Source organism: Plectrocnemia conspersa, unplaced genomic scaffold (genome assembly GCF_051122295.1).
Source record: "Plectrocnemia conspersa isolate PC_06_02 unplaced genomic scaffold, ASM5112229v1 ptg000012l, whole genome shotgun sequence".
Classification (NCBI taxonomy): Eukaryota; Metazoa; Arthropoda; class Insecta; order Trichoptera; family Polycentropodidae; genus Plectrocnemia; species Plectrocnemia conspersa.
The window spans coordinates 2,872,714-2,886,870 of record NW_028277176.1 but is presented as its reverse complement, the minus strand read 5'-3'; the positions used below and the strand labels follow the sequence as shown (position 1 = coordinate 2,886,870).

At 29.9% G+C, this 14,157-nt stretch overlaps 1 protein-coding gene across 4 annotated transcripts in view; it reads left to right on the top strand.

The window, feature by feature from the left end:
• Nucleotides 1-14,157, top strand: part of LOC148227969 (agrin-like) — a 497,006-nt gene that overhangs the window by 412,185 nt on the left and 70,664 nt on the right. The window lies entirely within an intron of this gene.

Genomic DNA, 14,157 nt, shown 5'->3' with positions numbered 1-14,157 from the left:
AACTGATTTTTATGATTTCACTAATTATTCATTTTAAATTTATAACACTTAACTAAACAAATTGAGTGTGCAAAAGCAAAGCCTTAATCTTTTGGCGTTTTTTTTTTTTTGCATGAACCATTTTAAATACAAGAATCAATTATAGAAAAATACTATTATGAACAATACAACATATATTTTTATGTTTAAAATTTTTCCATCACCTACAATATAATAAAAATGAGAATATGAAATATTATTTTAGTGATTACAGCTTAGGAAAAAAAATAAAAAACCCTTAACTTATATACAAGAAAAAACAATAGATAAAATACTTATTTAGTGGAAGTACAAGAACCATTGTAATATGGTTTTCAGCTTCTAAAGTAATATAGCGCTCACCATTGACTGTTTCAGTCCGACTTTCGTCATTTAAAAAAAAAGTACGGCTCATTGTCGCCGCCTGACCACAATGCGCACCAATCAGGCATGTAATGCTTTCTCATGAATCTCATGAGGATTTACTTTGCCCCATATGCAACCATTTTGCTTAATTACATACCCAGATAGGTGGGAATGTGGCTCATTAAAGAAAAAGATTTAATTTGAAAAATCAGCATCTACTTTCTGTTAATTTAACACCCAATCTGCGTAAATTATTTACTGTGAATGGTCTTTGGGCTTTTGTTTCTATGTTATCTGAAGTTTATACTGGTGTATGTGTAAGTCCAGATGCAAAATAAGCCAAAGGGAGCCTGCGAATGCCGATGAATCGACAATTCCGGGTCTTCAGCCTCACTTTCATTTAAAGCAGCAATATTATCAGAACAGGCGCCACGATAATGCACAAGCCTTAAACTATCTGCAACGATTTTTGTATTTTTTTTTACAACGTTGTGAATTGTTTCCTCAGTATGACGATAAAATTGTCTATATTTTATCCGTAATTTGCGATACAGAGTTTGTGCAGAATTAGTATTTAACGCTTTGAGCAGTTTTCGTACATATGTTGTTGCTAACTAACACTTTGAACACGCGTGATTATTGACAGCTGTCTGATTTACAGTGCTGCCAAGATAGGGAACTCTAATTGCATCAACTTGTATTAGTATTTGCTCTGTTATTTCCTCAAGTTTAATTTGAAATACGCCGTACGTCATATGTTGTATTATTCTTGCGACACAATCATTTTTTAACAATATAATATGAAAGTTGTAAGTCATCAGTTATTTATTAAAAAAGTTATAAAGCATATAAGACGCGATATCGGAGACGTCAGTTCTGAAAGCATATGAATTGGATTCACATGAATTATTTACTTTCACTGCCTTATATCTATGATCTACCTCACAGGGGTGGTTTTCTAACTGAATGTTTTCAGTAGATCGTTTTCAATTATAGAAATGTGAGTTGCTTTTTTTTGGCTTATCGAATTTTCACGTTCACGATAAGCCGCATGAGAGGATAATGATGCATCTGGGTGGTTCTTGCCCGAGACGTGATGTGCAACGGGCATGTCTCGGACACGGACGAGAAGATAACCGAGATTGAATTAGATCGGAAATGAGGAAAAGTACCGGCAACGGCTCAGTTCCGCCCTCCAAGCAATGCTCTCCCAGAAATAAAATCCGCCAGAGCGCAAATAAGCGGATTTATTAAATATTTTGCCAAGTATATGTATTTACTTATATTACGTATTGCATTGGCCCGAATAGGTTTTATTAAAAATTAAATAAAAGGTATTGTTTATATGTGCGTATATATGAGGCAATAATAATATTATGGGATAATTTAAAGTAATAGGGGCTTACAAAAAAAAATATACACTAGGTTAAGCTCTGAGAATTGTTTATATGTACGTAAATAGATTTCCAGTTATTATTGTGTATATATAATATATGTATATTCATATTTATGTTGTATAATTATGTACGTATACACCAATTTTGTGTAACGCATAAACAAAAAGAGTTTTATAATAACGTTTATTGCCGATTCCCTTTAATTTGGAGCAGGCTTAACGGCCGCGGCTATAAAACAACGCTAGCTCAAATTTACGGATTTGTTCCGTGTTGATTTTGCATGTGTGTGTGTGAGGGAAAATATGGTTAAACTTTGCTTAATCGAATGGCGTAAAAAAGTTTATAGATAAAGTTTAAATTAGATTCCTTGAAGATTGAACAATATAAATGTGTAAGCAAAATAAAAAGCACGAGTCACAAGAATCCATTTAAGAATCCGTTAGTCACAATAGTATCAGATAGACTCATGTCATTTTTTTCGTTACCACCCATATGTTTTTTTAGCACCATTGATTCCTAGGTTTAGATAACATCCGTTAGTCATAAAACTGACTTCAATGGGTATGGGATATTTGAGGTCTATGTATCTGTTTATTACAATAGTTAAGAGTATTGAATTTCTGTTTTTAAATATGCATTTGTATATAAGGAATAATATAGATAAGTCGAGAGAGATCTAAGTAATATTATACAAATTAAAATAGATATTTTGTTTGACTCTTTGTATTTTTTCTCTTACACATAAAACGCAGTGTTCAAACGTACCTAGAAAGCATTGCACTATCCTTTTAATTCTAATTGTGTGACATCATGACAATTTTTTTCAAGGGGAGGGACAAAAGTTAGTATTTCAGTCAATAGGCGGTTTTTTTAATATTTTTATTTCATTAAATTCAAAGAGGAACGAAAATGCCTTCCTGCTTCACTAAATGATGTTCTTGTTCAGAATCTAAGTCAAAAGCAATAAAATGCCGTCGCAGTGAAAATGCTCGGTTTCTAGCGCTCACAATACGACTTTTATAATAATAATACAAATTAAATGAGGAACATATAAACCAAATTTTGCCCAATAGGAGAGCGCAAAAAACAATTATCCCTTCTCAGAAGTCAAAAATCCACGTCAAAAGCAATAAAATCATGCCGACGTCGTCGCAGTGAGAACGCTCGTTACCGAGCGTTCCCACTGCGACGGCGCCGACACGATTTTATTGCTTTTGACATGAATTTTTGACTTCTGAGAAGTGATAATTGTCTTTGCGCCTTCCTATTGACCAAAATTCGATTTGAATACACTTTAACCAATATTTTTAAAACATAGTGAAATATCGAAATGCAGACAAACTATGTAGCAATATGCTACTACTCCCCCTGAGAAATGAGTTGGCTTAGTTTATACTTCACCATATCAAAGTTCTACTACTATAATTAGGTTAGGTTTGAGTTTGAACAGCAAATGGACGTTTCGCAACTGACAAATTAAATTTAGGGCAGCGTATAATTTCACTAGCGTCTATCAATTAAATTAATAATATATCTGCTAGTGAAAATGTATTTAGAATACACTAGTCAAAATATAACGTCATCAAAAAATATACATTCCCTGTAACATTTATACATCGCATGTAAATAAATAATGATAAGTATGTAATGTCTACATCACTCTGCATAGAAGAGTTGAAATCATATAATTTTACTAGCATCTGCTAGATAAATTATATTTTCACTGGTTAAAATATATATCTGTACGAAAAAACGTATTCTAATATGATTTTTCTGCAATTAAATATTTCAAAAATAGAAAATATTATTTTAAATGATTTTTTTATGAATAACCCTAGAATATCTGATTTAGAATCGGAAATGTCATTTCAGCTTTTTCGAGGGGGGGGGGCAAAATTTAATCAATCAGTGGTCGTTTCTTTCATATTTCAATTGTAATAACATTTATAGTATTTCAATCAAATGACATGCATATTTCTGGCCAAATTCAAGGGGAAGCAAATACCCCCCCCCCCTAAATTACGTTTCTGATAATACATGCATTATCTTCATTAGTTATGATATTTTACTCACTCCCTTGGGGAGTTGCAATAATGTTATTTAAAACCTATGTAAAAGACAATGGTTTAAGTCATTCAGTTATGTTACTCAATAAACAATAATAAATATAGATTACCACTGTAGGAGGTCCAGCTACTGTTGCCGCCGAGGTTCCTTAAGCAACCATTTAAAATATTATAAATAGTAAATTAGCAACTCGTTTTGACAATATACCTTGTAACAATAAGAGAATATTTAATATAACCAAAAAAAATACTTTATTTGCGTTAAGAACGCGCTATAGACATTGCGATAAACTGCTATTGTACTTCTTCTTTCTTTGCGTTGGCTAGGTTTTTATTTTAGACTTGTTCTAAAATTGTATTAGTTTAAGAACATTTATTAGGTTTGTTCTTTGATCAGCAAATTTACGTTTCGCAGCTGTCAAATTGCAATTTTAGAACAGCATTTTAGTCATTATAGAACAGCATATAATTACACTAGTACCAGTCAGTCAAATTATATTCTTGCTGGTTAAAATATATATCTACTGTTGAAGAGGTATTTATACTTCACTCGTGAAAATAAAACTTCACTGAAAAATACAACCATTTATACATCGCATATAAATAAATAATGAATATTATGTAACTATTTATATTACTACGTTTTAAAATTTTATTAGCACATGGCAGATAAATTGTATTTTTACTAGTAAAAATATATATCTACCAATGAAAATGTAATCCGATATGATTTCTTTGAAATAACATATTTTTAAAAATATTTTCGGGATAGATTGGAGTCTTTTATTTTTTCTATATTTTCTTTGAGAGATAACCCGAGAATTTCAGGTTTAAAATTAGATACGTCATTACTCCTTATTCCAGGAAGAGGGGGGCAAGAATTGGCTTATCAGTGATTTTATTAAATGACATGAATTTTTCTGCCCAAATTCAATAAGAGGCGAATGACGTCCCTGATTTTTGATATTAATATAAATGTGCTGCAGCTTCTGTCAATTTCATACCACTTTTTTTTAAATATTACTCCTATTAATAAAAAATTATTTTATTCCACGTTGAAAGAACCAATTTTAAAAAAATACTGGATAGCGAAAAGGTTGAGTTCGCACTTTAGGCTCGTATATTTGACCAAATATATTGGCCTGAAGATATGATCTTCAGTTGACATTTTAACAAGTTAATCATACTACCTGATGTTTTGGCACTTTTTTGTTTATAAAAAGTACTGATTTTATGTATATACATATATAAACCAGTTCATTATATTACTGCTGGCAAATATTATCTATTTATAATTTTGAACAATGAAATAAATATGTATATATATACAATGAAAAATATATCCTTCCGGCGTACATGACAATAAAATATTCAATCATACTGCATTATTAAATAAGTGCCTTTTAGGTCGCACTGGCGGCGGTCACCGTCAGAAAGGGATTTTTATAAAAGGGAACCTCCATCAGCTTTATAGGGCCCACGGGTGATGTTAGTCGATTGACTCTTAGTGCGCACCGCGATACGCGTGGATTTCATTATTCCGGCGAATTTAAAGTTGCCGGAAAACCCTAGCGACCTTTTTCCTACCGAGTGAAAGAAAGCTCCCACCCGAATTTTATGCGGCCAAAGCGTATCATTATTCAAAAATGTGAAGCATCAGCGTGATTCTTTGTGTGAAAAATCGTATGGCGTTGAATTTCATTCGATGGTTTATATTTAGATCCTAGTTTTTTGCTGCGTGTCACGAAAAATAAGTTTATAGTTAAAGAAACATATAATCTGTTTTATCTATAGGATTTCGATTTTAGACCTTTTTTAAAATCCCGAGAATTAATATGTTCGCTTTGAACAATAACAGGAATTTCCACGATTTAATATTTTGCATGAACCTCATATAAAATAAAACTATAATATAGTCAAAATTTTACACTAATACGTTCACCAACTAGATAAAAACAAATCAATTTTATCGGATAAAATACCTCTGTTCTTACATGCGGTAATTAAGTGCTACACATTTTTTTCCAAAATTTCCAGATTGTGCATAATTCCTACCAGCATGATAGACGAGTAGTATAAATTTTTGACTATTAATCTGAAAGAGCTGGGTACGAATCTTTAATAAACCTTAATGATTTCAAATTTATAGTGTGTCTGGTAAATCAGAATTTTGGTGACAGTATAGAATTCTTAATCACCCTATATATGTTTGTTAGCAAAATCCAATGTGTCAATTTTTTGCAAAATGGCGACAAATATAAAAACGTAAGCACTTGTAACTCAGTAGGTTTACATTTTAACGAAAAGGTCGCTATTTATGAAACGTTTAAAAGCCTAAACTTTATCTAAATAAAATATAAAAAAAAAATAGTTTTTTGCTTCAAAACAAGCGATATATCAGTTCGATCGGACCCTCATACGAGCCATTTTGAGACTTTCAGAAGAGTTAACGCTCTTAACTGCTTGGTTTTAAAGATTAAAAATTATATTTTTATAATCGTATAGAACTACTGAGCACCCTCTATACGTTTTGTATTAAAAAAATTATATAATTTTTTTTTACAAAATGGCGGCCAATCTAAAAATACAAAGTGTCATCACTTTGCAAAATGAAATCCTACTGAAAAATTTTGTATACAAAAAGTGTTTATAAGTTTAATTTGCATTTAAAAACAATTTTTAATTATTTTTTTTTAATAAAAAACGAGTATTACAGTATATTGATCGGCCCCCCAAACGAGCTTTTATGCGACTTATCATATAGTTAACGCTCGTATTGGGTTTCTTTTAAAGATATAGACCTAAATTTTTTATGCAAAATAAAGATTTCGAATATACTTATGATACCGTTTAAAAAAAATAAAAATTAAAAAAAAAGTTTTAATTTTCTAAAACACGTTTAGTGTTATGAGTCGATCGACCCACCATACATATGCTTATAAAACTTGCAATATAGTTAAGGTCAGTGCGAGCTTATTTATATATATTTAAAGTTGAATTTTGGTGACAGTATAGAATTCTTAAGCACTCTGTATATGTTTGTTAGCAAAATCCAATGTGTAAATTTTTTGCAAAATGGCGACAAGTATAAAAACCTAAGCACTCGTAATTCAGTAGGTTTACATTTTAACGAAAAGATCGCTATATATGAAACGTTTAAAAGCCTAAACTTTATCTAAATATAATATAAAAGTAATAGTTTTTTGCTTCAAACCAAGCGAGGTATCAGTTCGATCGGACCCACATTCGAGCCATTTTGATACTTTCAGAAGAGTTAACGCTCTTAACTGCTTGGTTTTAAAGATTAAAAACTAAATATTTAGTATCGTATAGAACTATTGAGCACCCCCTATACGTTTTGTATAAAAAAAAATATAAAATTTTTTTTCAAAACGGCGGCCAATGTAAAAATTTAAAGTGTTTGTTTTTAAAGAAAAAAGAAGTTATTGAACACCAAAAAACCGCTGTTACGAATTTTGTATTATACATATTTTACGCAACAGAAACAATCGTGGATTTTTTATAATAACAGAAAGTGACCTGTGCAATAGTTGGACCAAAATAAAACAACCATTATACTGCAATGTGTGTTCCTCTTAAATTTTCTTGTGCATATTGTCCTTACAAAAGTTAAATTACTAAGGCTACATAACACTGCATCATTCACTATACTTATTAGAAACAAAGTTAAAATATTATAATTTGTTGTCATTTGAACAACTTTCTACAGAGTAAAGCTTACAACAACAAAGCTACTCTTTAAAGAGCAAAATGTGTAAATTCTTATTTAGTTTATTTTAAATAATAAAACGATGAGCCGCAATTATCTTACTAGCTAACTAATAGGTTTAAAATAACTTACAATAATGATGTTCTCCATACAATATATATATATTTTTTTTCCAAATATTTAGCTTAAAAAAATACTTCGACTTATTTTTATAAAATATTTTTTTCCGAAACCCTTAGTAATTCATAGATACGAAAACAGACGATCCTTTGACACTTTTCGCCTATATGATGAAACCCATTTTGAGTCTCATCTCCTGCGACATTCTCGTCGTTCTCGGCGCGCCTTTCATCTCCCAGTGCAATTCCATATCTTGCGTGGTCGATCTTTACAATTTTGAGACACAATGCGTCCCCCGGCCGCGACCCTAAATTGTGTATCGGAAAATACCTAGAGATAAAGGCCATCGTCTATCCGGGTATACTTTGCTGAAGCCGAGATCTTATCGAACCTTGCGGAGAAACTATCTGATCGACCTAAATACCCTTACGAGCAACAATATATGATACGTAATGCCCTTTTGCAAATTTCAACAGAAACTGCTGCTAGTTCTTGTTGTTTACTCTTGACAGACGCTCGGCATGCCACAAACAAAGCCAAATTGAGACCTTGAGGGCTGAAGGGTACAACACGTTTCATAGTTGTTTTACTAAATGTTACATATCAGTAAACTGAACTAAATAATAATAAAGTTTTGAGCTACAAGTTAAGATATTGTATTGCCAATCTGGTATATCTTTAATAACTTTTTAACAGCTTAAAACCAATACAAATCCCTTCTCACATCTAGAACTGAAATTTGCTATACATAGTATAAGTAGTCTAGTACTATTTTAAAATATAGAAAACTGTATATCTTTTGACACTATTTCTACAGTGTTATTAAATAAATACAATAAGAAAATTTTTATGACTATGAAGCATAGATAAAATGATAAAAGCAAAAAAACTTTCTATAACTATTATAAGCTTTCAAATATGTTAGAATGGAAAAAAATGTTTGAACTTCACGCACTCACTCTTTAGAAGCTTCGAAAGCTCTCGCTGAACTTTTCAACATCGTGCCAAAAAACGGAATAAAACTCGCGTTCGATCCCCGTCTCTTATTAATTCCACACGTGTTCGCTCGCTTGAACAATTCGGTCCAACCCATTCTTTCAAAGTCGACACAGCATCCAGAGTCTATTTATAATCTGATAAGCCATTTTCTCCGAAACATTCCTTTACGTCGCGTTTCACAATTCAATTTCGCCGAATCGGCGCCGATCGCGCTTCTGCATTCGAGCCCAACGAAATGTTAAATTTGAAAATAATTAAATTGTCTATTCCGGCCCTGGCGCGTCCTACCCGCCGATTGAATATTCAACAATGGCCGACCTAATCTCTCTTGTCCGATTTTTTACGGGCAAAAAATGTACATACACCTATCTATTTATTAAACATGTGTATGTGAATAGTAGTAGCGCTGCATCAAAGAAACGCTGATTTTCCGAAAGTTTATTAATAAAATAATTAGTACGGTAATAAGCCCTGCTAAGTTTAATTTATATATTTAATACATAATAAAATCATGTTTTTAATGCATAAAATCTGATTCGCGAGCAAGTTACTTTGCTCTAGCGATCAAGAGTGAGGCTTTCGAAGAGTAACAGGAATATTTTTGATGTCACTTAACGACCTGGACTTTCTTCACAACAATACTAAATTTTAGTGGTTATTTTTATAGTATATTGTTTGACTTAAAGTTATTAAATAGTTTTGATTAAAGCGTAGTAAAGTTAATTGATGTTATTGTTTAAAGTGCGTCATTATCAGATTTACCATGATGATTGTAAGATTGACTTTTTTACAACAATATTTAATTTTGCTAATTATTTTTTATTTTTTAATTTGAGTCTATCTCCTTTTTATTAATGACTATTAATGACTATTTTGCTAGCTAGCTAAATAACATTATGGTCAATTTTTTCTTTTATATTTAAAACGCCTTATTATTACAGTTTGTTTTAAAAGTTTTAAGATAAATTATTACAATCGTTCACAATTTTAAAGTGACTATAGATATTATAAGGGATTATGATGCTGGATATATTCTTAATATATTTATATTAGTAAATAATAATGCTGTTTAAGACATCTTAGGTTGCTTAGAATTTAATTATTGCAATCTAATTATTATTAAAAATTTAATTCGCGAATTATTAAAATTACTTACTTAAAAATATTTGACTCCCGATAGTCTAACTTTACCCTGTTCAAGCAAAAATAAATATTCCTACATTAATTTGATTTTATCTATTTGTTTATGTTCTAAAAAGAGCTTGTTTCTTACTAAATGATATGTAAGTTTTATTTGTATTGTGCGTGTTTACTACAACTGTAATAAACAGTAGCTTTCTGTCTGTATCCACTACTGAAAGGATAACTAAACTTTTGATTTCACACGCAAAAATCACGTAAACAACAAAACAAAGAATTACTTCACTACAAACCAATACAGCAAAGCGCCATTATTTAGGTTGTTGCATTATTACTATCGAAAAACAGTCATAATGTGATCATGCGTTGTTTGCTGACACTTTAAATTAAACAGGCTATATAAATATAAAAAAAGTATGTTTGGGCTGTAAATGTAGTTCAGAAAAAAACAAACATTTTTTTATTATATTCCTACATAAACAATTTTTTTTTGTGGTCTAAACTAATGTTCTCAATCGATATGCGAAGATTAAATTATTAAAATTTTTGCACGATTTTGAACTATATTAACATTATATTAATTTCTTAAATATTTGTTATTTATTCTAATAATAAAAAATCTTACAATAAAATTTATTTACTTGAACAACACAGGTAGTCATATTTTAATCTACTTGAGTGATTTTTTTAATTTTATTTTGTTTCGAAAAATTTGTCTTTTTATATAAATTTATTATCATACATGTGTATAATTTATAAAAAAACAAGATAATAAGACACGGTTAAAATAAAATTCACTGCGTCTCATTATTTCATGTAAACTACATACACTGAAAATATAAGAATTGTCTGAAATTTTATTTGTTAAAAATGTAACGTTCAATTAAAAAAATCGTCTGCAGTACATTTTTTTAGATGTAGCAACACCTTAGTAATAATTAAACATGGATGATTTATAACACAAGGGCGGATTGTAATTTTTATATTTTAATTTAATCAAAACTGAAATGACGTCTCTAATCAAAAAGTATGTAAAATAATAGATAAAGCATTTTTTCACGCCCTCATTTTGAACAATAATTCGCACAACATTGTGTACTATATATTTTATAAAATTAAATCTAAGTAATTAGTAATAATTGAAATAATTAATAATAACCAATATTTATTTTTTACTTAATAGTATTTTAAAAGCAATTAATTGTTTTGCACTAATTTGTTGAATAAATTAATATCGAGAAAAATCGAGAAAAAAATTACAGCAAATAATTGAGAACCCCAGTCTCAACTTTTTTGACAATTAATTACATATTTTATAAATTTTTATATTCTTAAAAAAGTGCAGAGTTATTTTTTTTAATTATTTTTTTTTAAATCTTATAAAAGTCGTAAAAAATATATTTTTAAGTTTATTAGAAAAAATACAGTACAAATGTATTAGTACAGTTTTTTATCACATATTTTATTTTCTAAGCTTTTAAGTGCTTTTAATGTATGCAAAAAATTATATGGTTTTGCGTATAAGTCCTATTGTAATCATTAAATTTTTTAAATGGTCCCAAGAATCAAGCACATTTTTTTAAATGCTTAATTTCATATCATAATGACTTTATTTCCTGCACTTTAAGCACTACTAAATATTACAGTTAAAGTATAACAAAATACATCTATGCTTAAGATTTTAGACTTGATAGATATAATGTCAGAGCAAGAATGCCAGGACAGCTTTGAAACGAATGAAAGATTATTTATGAAATGATTTAAGATTGCTTTTAATAATGACGGTGATAATGTATTGTGTGTTTCATGTAAAAGCAGATAATATGATTATCCATGTAGTAATGTCGATCTATAGATGAATCATTAAGAAACATATCAATTCATACACCATATCATTAAATAAATAAATGAACCAGGTAAGATAAAAATAAAAAGAGACATATATTTAGAACAGTAGTAAAAAAAAAAATACAGCTAGAATGATTTACAACGTCTGTTAGGGTACTGAAATAATAAAATATGGATAACTTCCATTTGGCTTTTACTTAAATTTTTAAAATGCACTCACAGATATTTTTTCAGATGCTTGTTTCTATGTTTAATGTAACTTCTTTATTTTAAGTGGCTCACGTAAACTAATTTGCTTTTAATATATCTAACATAAAAATACACAATAATGTAATTAATTTCAAATGTTCAGATTAATGACATGCAATAAGGATAAAGAGCTCATTGTTCACACTGTAGTGGTGCGGAAATTCATTATTCTGCCGAAGCGAACACTTTTTCAATTTTTCATCGCGACTCATCGCGCTCAATTCTTTTCACCGTTGTGCATTATATTTTATTCTGTATAAAAATATCAATTTTCAGGGGATGAGCCTCTACATAATTAGAGAGGGACTGAAGCTTGCATTCATCAGACCCTCCGTTTCCAACAATCTTATTATCGCGGTTCGCAGCTGCTCTCGCCGATATTTTAATTATGACTAACTTTTCACCGTCTCAATGGGAAACGAAACGACACGAAAGCGGTTATCTCAATTGTAAAATTCTGCTATGTATATATGTACATCTATACACTATGCTTTCTCTACACTTTTTGCGCGGTGGCTGCGGATGAAACGGGGAGATTAATTGGCGAAGACTGCGCTGATTGATTATGTAAGTTGATTGAGTTGAGTTGAATGATGTTAAAAAAGTAATTTTTATAAATATGAGGGACGGCATTTTATGATATTGACATTAAATGATTTTATCTTAAAATATCACTGCCAATCATTTTAAATTAAGTTAAGTATTTTTTAAGTCTGATCGGTATTTAATAGATAGTATATATTTGTTGCGAATCAAGGATGAAAATTATGATTTGCTACAAATAAATATTTACATCTTTATTACATATGTATGATTTTTTAGAAATATGAAGATATATAGCTAGTGATATAACTATTATTTGTTTCTTGCGTGAAATATCAGAAACTGCAGCAAAAATTATTTTTTTTATGGCGTTATGTACAGAAAAATGTGTTAGAACCTTGTTCTAAGCTTAAATAAGAACGAAGTGACTTATTTTAACCTAATTAAAAAAAAACTTGAGAATTATATAATACACTTTATATCTCTCGTCTGTTGTTGCGCAATAAATAAGTATTATTTGGTCGCTAAACGTATCAAATAATCACTGAGAATACTAATGTTAGAGTTTATTATAAATTACGAAGTATATTGTTATATTATAAACGCAAACCAATAATACTTTTCCGAGAACTATTATTTTATAATTGTATAAAACAGCATTTATTGTATATACTTAAACCTTAAAGAAATATATTTACACGATACATAACCATAATAAAAATAATGAATTGTTTGTTTACATTTTCGATATAAACCTCATCCTTCAACACATACAAAAAATATAAAAATAATAAGCTGACAGCAAAAGCAAATATCATCATCCTATCGGATATCTCAGTCGGGATGAAAAACCCCGTTTTTCCGAGACGAAAAGTCGAAACACGATCCCTCAGCAAATTATGGCGGTCATTTTGTCTTCCAATAGGGTGACCACCGTTCGGTCTGCGGATCCTTCGATATCTTATGATGTAAATCTATTTTTTTCGCCCTCTATATATGGCTTATAAAATTTATGCGGGGTCATTTTCGCCAAAGGGTGATTTTAAAAGTTGGATTTTTTGCGTTCATTTTCGATAAGGTTGTATGTAAATTTTTGGCACATTAATTTTCGCGGATTATTGAATGACGCAAACGTGCCCCTGGTGTGCTATTGGATAATTTTTTAATGCGATTTGGTCGAAAAAGGATGTAATTTTGGATTGCTGGTAATAAATTTCGATTATCGTTCGAGCGTTATTGACGATGCGGTTAAGTGTATAAATCAACATCAACCATAAAAGTTACTTTTATTGTGTTTTTATAGAAATTTTGACATGCGTTGAATTTTCGTTCTGCCATATAATTTATATACAAAATTGTTCGTGCGAATTTTTCACGTATACGCATTTTTTAGCAATTTCGTGCTATAAAAAACAGCTTCGTTAAAAATTCAGGGGAAATGTAATTAGGCTGTAAAAGTCCCAGTGGTATTCATGTTACGTGTAAATATTATGCATTCCATATTTAATGAGATATTTAAGAGGGGGTGAAATAATTAAAATGCAACTTTAACTAATTTATAAATATATATTTATATATTAATCTACAATTCACAGTTAAAAAATCAAAAATTAAATAATAAACATTAATTGAACTCTACATATAGTGCTATTATTTATTTCGAATTTTTCATTGCAACATG